The sequence below is a fragment of the Hakea prostrata genome, unplaced genomic scaffold, assembly GCF_041222555.1.
Source record: "Hakea prostrata isolate BN-2017 unplaced genomic scaffold, UWA_Hpros_2 contig_139, whole genome shotgun sequence".
NCBI lineage: Eukaryota > Viridiplantae > Streptophyta > Magnoliopsida > Proteales > Proteaceae > Hakea > Hakea prostrata.
The window spans coordinates 97,970-104,679 of NW_028291258.1; the positions used below are offsets into that span (position 1 = coordinate 97,970).

General features: G+C 37.6%; 1 pseudogene; it reads right to left on the minus strand.

Annotated features, from left to right (window-relative positions):
- Positions 1 to 453: 453 nt before the first annotated feature.
- LOC148998785 (non-specific lipid-transfer protein pseudogene) lies at positions 454 to 954 on the minus strand (annotated as a pseudogene).
- Between the last annotated feature and the right edge of the window lie 5,756 nt (positions 955 to 6,710).

Sequence of the window (6,710 nt, forward strand, 5' to 3'; positions counted from 1 at the left end):
AACATGGCAAAGATTTGTTCTTCGATATCTGTAGAAAACTATTTGCTTTTCTATTCTTTTATCCATCGTCATACTTTAGGAATCAGGGAAACGCAACTTAGATCATGGGCACCCATGTTTACGTACAACAAGACATTTCCAACCACAAAATTACCACCCTGCGCATCCATTTGCCAAAAATGGAAAATGAGTGCTGTTGACTTTCAGTCTCTCTATAAATATAAACCAAGGCAAATTTTATGCAGAAGGAGGAATGAGTTTGTAATAAAGGGAAATGTTAATATTTATTTCATACAATCACCCAAACTAGGAGATAAACAAGCAGCTCAGCTGCCTTACAATTATATGTTAGCACATCGATAATGAGAGACTTTCAAACTTGTCTACCACTAATGTGGAATTGCCGGATCTAGACATGTCTATTGATCTTCTTCGCCTCCGAGCACTTTCACTTCACCTCACCCTGAAAAAGTAACAAATTCCGAATGTTAGTCATACAAGAATCATTTAACGATTAAAAAATTCTCATATCTAAGTGTTTGAGATTCACGGTAAGAATAGAAAGAATTTGAAAATTCACGGGGTTATCTAGATGATGAAAATATACTTGGAGCAGTCAATGGAAGGGATGATCTTGTAGGGAAGATGGACACCACATTTTCCGGGAAGTGCTGAAGCATTGCCTCCCTTGATGCCGGGAGTGGCTCTGTAGGTATTCTTGAGACAGTGACAAGCTACCCGACGGTCAGGAGTGGTTCTTGCAGCGGAGTTGAGTGCTCTCACGGAATCGCAACAAGCCCAAGAAACCTTTCCTCCATTGCGCTGAAAGGTGAGGCAAGAAGCCAATCGAGAGACCACTTGCCCACAAGTGAGGGCATTTGCAGCATTTGGTATTGCCACAACCATACAGACCAGAACAAGGCACACAAACTTTTGGACACTAGAATTGGCCATAGTTACACGTACTTGCAAGCTCCTTGATGCTCTCTTGTCTCTTTCTTTCTCCTAGTGTTTTGCTAGATCAATGCAATGACATACTCCTTTCTACGAGCTTATTTATAAGAGAAGGGCGTAACAGACTTCTTAGGTGGATCTGGTCTCCTTGTCTGGCTTGGTAGATTGTTGGTGGTTGAGATTTCAATGGTTTTCGATGTGTTTGTTGTTTTGCTTGTGTGATTCTCTCTAAAATGGAAAGCCTAAATATTTTTTCTAACAAACCTTCTTTTGGTTGGTTTTGAATTAGAATCCTAATTTGAATGAAGAATCTGGAAGGCTAACGGGACCAATTTTTAGATGCATGGTTCACCTACTCAATCGATTTGAGTTTGGTTTTGTTTTAGTTTTTTTAACCAACCAGTATTTATATATCTATATACTTCAATCATTTAGTGTTGATCATCCATCTGGTTCTTGCACCCACTACATGAAGCATTTATAGATGAGTGTGTGGAAAGACCGATCAACCACTAGTGCACCTGAAAAGCCTTGCAACTCAAGATCTTTATTGCACTCCTACCCGTCTTCGTCTTCGTGCATGAGAAATGCAAGAGATTGGTATTCTTTTTTATTTTAATATGCATCATTTCTTTTGTGCAAATCTTTTTTCTAAATCATGTTTCCATGGGAATGTAAAACAAGGACAAAAAAGAGTAATATGTACGGGATATTGGTGTACACCGTTGAACATTACCATGAATGCATGTAAATACAAGAGTAGCTATTGTATTGATCTAGACTGTAAGATTTGAAGAGTGAACAATATAGGTCTTGTTATTTCTATCAAATTATCATAATGAATATATCATTCATTTCCCCTTTCTCAATCTTACAGCTTGTGCTCTAAGTAACCATATCAAGTTAACCATTGAACCAACTAGTATTTACATATGTGTAAACTTCATTCATCTAGTGATGATCATCTGTCTGGTTCTTGCACCCAGTACATGAAGCATTTATAGACGAGTGTGTGGAAAGACCAATCAACTCCTAGTGAAACCGAAAAGCCTTACAACTCAATATCTTTATTGCACTCCAATCCATGTCTGTCTTTCAGCATGAGCCATGTGGTTAGTTGGAATTCTTTTTTATTTTAATATGTATCATTTCTTTGGTACAAATCTTGATTATAAATTATATTTCCAAGGGAATGTAGAAGAAGGACAAAAAAGAGTAATAAGTACGGGATATTGGTGTACCGTTTAACATTACAAGGAATGCTTGTGAATACAAGAGTAGCTATTGGATTGATCTTGACTGTAAGATTTGGAGAGTGAAAAATCTAGGGTCGTGTGATGTCTATCAAATTATAATAATGATTATTTCATTCATTTCCCCTTTCTAAATCCTACAGCTTGTGCTCTGAGTAGCCATATCAAGTTAGCCGGTGAAAATCCCATAAGGACTTGATGGGGGCTCTGAAGATTTTTATTTTCAAAAATAATTCCAAAACATTTTTATTTTAAAGCATACAAACACACGCACAAAAAAAATAAATGAATAAAGGTTTCCCACAAAGAAATATTATAGTAGGAAAATAGAGTTTTTTGTTCCTTTATTATTAACACAAGATTAGGTACGAGATAGAAATTTTGTATTTTAATTTCTTCGCTCTATCAGTAAGGCTTACTTATGCACGTTAAAGCCCATTATACCACATTGATGGTTTGCAAAAAAAACAACAGAGAAGGGAGATTCAAATTTAAATCCCATGGTGTGACTAGCGGAAGCGAATTAGTATTGTATGGTAATGTCCTAATGGCCAAAACGGCAACATGGCACAGATTTGTTCTTCGATATCTGTAGAAACTATTTGCTTTTCTATTCTTTTATCCATAGTCAAACTTTAGGAATATGGGAAACGCAATTTAGATCATGGGCACCCATGTTTACGTACAACCAGACATTTCCAACCGCAAAATTACCACCCTGCGCATCCATTTGCCAAAATGGAAAATGAGTGTTGTAGACATTCAGTCTCTCTTTTAATATAAACCAAGGCAAAATTTATGCAGAAGGAGGAATGAGTTTGTAATAAGGGGAAATGTTAATATTTATTTCATACAATCACCCAAACTAGGAGATAAACAAGCAGCTCAACTGCCTTACAATTATATGTTAGCACATCGATAATGAGAGACTTTCAAACTTGTCTACCACTAATGTGGAATTGCCGGATCTAGACATGTCTATTGATCTTCTTCGCCTCCGAGCACTTTCACTTCACCTCACCCTGAAAAAGTAACAAATTCTGAATGTTAGTCATACAAGAATCATTTAACGATTATAAAATTCTCATATCTAAGTGTTTGAGATTCACGGTAGGAATAGAAAGAATTTGAAAATTCACGGGGTTATCTAGATGATGAAAATATACTTGGAGCAGTCAATGGAAGGGCTGATCTTGTAGGGAAGGTGGACACCACATTTTCCGGGAAGTGCTGAAGCATTGCCTCCCTTGATGCCGGGAGTGGCTCTGTAGGCATTCTTGAGACAGCGACAAGCTACCCGATGGTCAGGAGTGGTTCTTGCAGCGGAGTTGAGTGCTCTCACGGAATCGCAACAAGCCCAAGAAACCTTTCCTCCATTGCGCAGAAAGGTGAAGCAAGAAGCCAATCGAGAGACCACTTGCCCACAAGTGAGGGCATTTGCAACATTTGGTATTGCCACAACCATACACACCAGAACAAGGCACACAACCTTCAGGACACTAGAATTGGCCATAGTTACACGTACTTGCAAGCTCGTTGATGCTCTCTTGTCTCTTTTTTTCACCTAGTGTTTTGCTAGATTAATGCAATGACATACTCCTCTCTACGAGCTTATTTATAAGAGAAGGGTGTAACAGACTTCTTAGGTGGTTCTGGTCTCCTTGTCTAGCTTGGTAGATTGTTGGTGGTTGAGATTTCAATGGTTTTCGATGTGTTTGTTGTTTTGCTTGTGTGATTCTCTCCAGAATGGAAAGCCTAAATATTTTTTCTAACAAACCTTCGTTTGGTTGGCTTTTAATTAGAATCCTAATTTGAATGAAGAATCTGGAAGGCTAACGAGACCAATTTTTAGATGCATGGTTCACCTACTCAATCGATTTGAGTTTGGTTTTGTTTTAGTTTTTTTAACCAACCAGTATTTACATATCTATAAAATTCAATCATTTAGTGATGATCATCCATCTGGTTCTTGCACCCACTACATGAAGCATTTATAGACGAGTGTGTGGAAAGACCGATTAACCCCTAGTGCAACCAAAAAGCCTTGCAACTCAATATCTTTATTGCACTCCTACCCGTCTCCGTCTTCGTGCATGAGCAATGCAAGAGATTGGTATTCTTTTTTATTTTAATATGTATCATTTCTTTTATGCAAATCTTTTTTCTAAATCATGTTTCCATGGGAATGTAAAACAAGGACAAAAAAGAGTAATATGTACGGGATATTGGTGTACACCGTTGAACATTACCATGAATGCGTGTAAATACAAGAGTAGCTATTGTATTGATCTAGACTGTAAGATTTGAAGAGTGAACAATCTAGGTCTTGTTATCTCTATAAAATTATCATAATGAATATATCATTCATTTCCCCTTTCTCAACATTACAGCTTATGCTCTAAGTAACCATATCAAGTTAACCGTTGAACCAACTAGTATTTACATATGTGTAAACTTCATTCATCTAGTGATGATCATCTGTCTGGTTCTTGCACCCAGTACATGAAGCATTTATAGACGAGTGTGTGGAAAGACCAATCAACTCCTAGTGAAACCGAAAAGCCTTACAACTCAATATCTTTATTGCACTCCAATCCATGTCTGTCTTTCAGCATGAGCCATGTGGTTAGTTGGAATTCTTTTTTATTTTAATATGTATCATTTCTTTGGTACAAATCTTGATTACAAATTATATTTCCATGGGAATGTAGAAGAAGGACAAAAAAGAGTAATAAGTACGGGATATTGGTGTACCGTTTAACAGTACAAGGAATGCTTGTAAATACAAGAGTAGCTATTGGATTGATCTTGACTATAAGATTTCGAGAGTGAATAATCTAGGGTCGTGTGATGTCTATCAAATTATAATAATGATTATGTCATTCATTTCCCCTTTCTCAATCTTACAGCTTGTGCTCTGAGTAGCCATATCAAGTTAGCCATTGAAATACCCATAAGGACTTGATGGGGGCTCTGAAGATTTTTATTTTAAAAAATAATTCCAAAACATTTTTATTTTAAAACATACAAACACACGCACAAAAAAAAAATAAATGAATAAAGGTTTCCCGCAAAGAAATATTATAGTAGGAAAATAGAGTTTTTTGTTCCTTTATTATTAACACAAGATTAGGTATGAGATAGAAATTTTGTATTTTAATTTCTTCGCTCTATCAGTAAGGCTTGCTTATGCACGTTAAAGCCCATTATACCACATTGATCGTTTGCAAATAAACAACAGAGAAGGGAGATTCAAATTTAAATCACATGGTGTGACTAGCGGAAGCAAATTAGTATTGTATGGTAATGTCCTAATGGCCAAAAAGGCAACATGGCACAGATTTGTTCTTCGATATCTGTAGAAACTATTTGCTTTTCTATTCTTTTATCCATCGTCATACTTTAGGAATCAGGGAAACGCAATTTAGATCATGGGCACCCATGTTTACGTATAGCCAGACATTTCCAACCACAAAATTACCACCCTGCGCATCCATTTGTCAAAAATGGAAAATGAGTGCTGTAGACTTTCAGTCTCTCTTTTAATATAAACCAAGGCAAAATTGATGCAGAAGGAGGAATGAGTTTGTAATAAGGGGAAACGTTAATATTTATTTCATACAATCACCCAAACTAGGAGATAAACAAGCAGCTCAGCTGCCTTACAATTATATGTTAGCACATCCATAATGAGAGACTTTCAAACATGTCTACCACTAATGTGGAATTGCCGGATCTAGACATGTCTATTGATCTTCTTCGCCTCCGAGCACTTTCACTTCACCTCACCTCAAAAAGTAACAAATTCCGAATGTTAGTCATACAAGAATCATTTAATGATTATGAAATTCTCATATCTAAGTGTTTGAGATTCACGGTAGGAATAGAAAGCTTTTGAAAATTCACGGGGTTATCTAGATGATGAAAATATACTTGGAGCAGTCAATGGAAGGGCTGAACTTGTACGGAAGGTGGACACCACATTTTCCGGGAAGTGCTGAAGCATTGCCTCCCTTGATGCCGGGAGTGGCTCTGTAAGGCATTCTTGAGACATCGACAAGCTACCCGACGGTCAGGAGTGGTTCTTGCAGCGGAGTTGAGTGCTCTCACGGAATCGCAACAAGCCCAAGAAACCTTTCCTCCATTGCGCAGAAAGGTGAGGCAAGAAGCCAATCAAGAGACCACTTGCCCACAAGTAAGGGCATTTGTAGCATTTGGTGCTGCCACAACCATGCAGACAAGAACAAGTCACACAACCTTCATGACACAAGAATTGGCCATAGTTACACGTACTTGCAAGCTCCTTGATGCTCTCTTGTCTCTTTCTTTTCTCCTAGTGTTTTGCTAGATCAATGCAATGACATACTCCTCTCTACGAGCTTATTTATAAGAGAAGGGCGTAACAGACTTCTTAGGTGGTGCTGGTCTCCTTGTCTGGCTTGGTAGATTGTTGGTGGTTGAGATTTCAACGGTTTTCGATGTGTTTGTTGTTTTGCTTGTGTG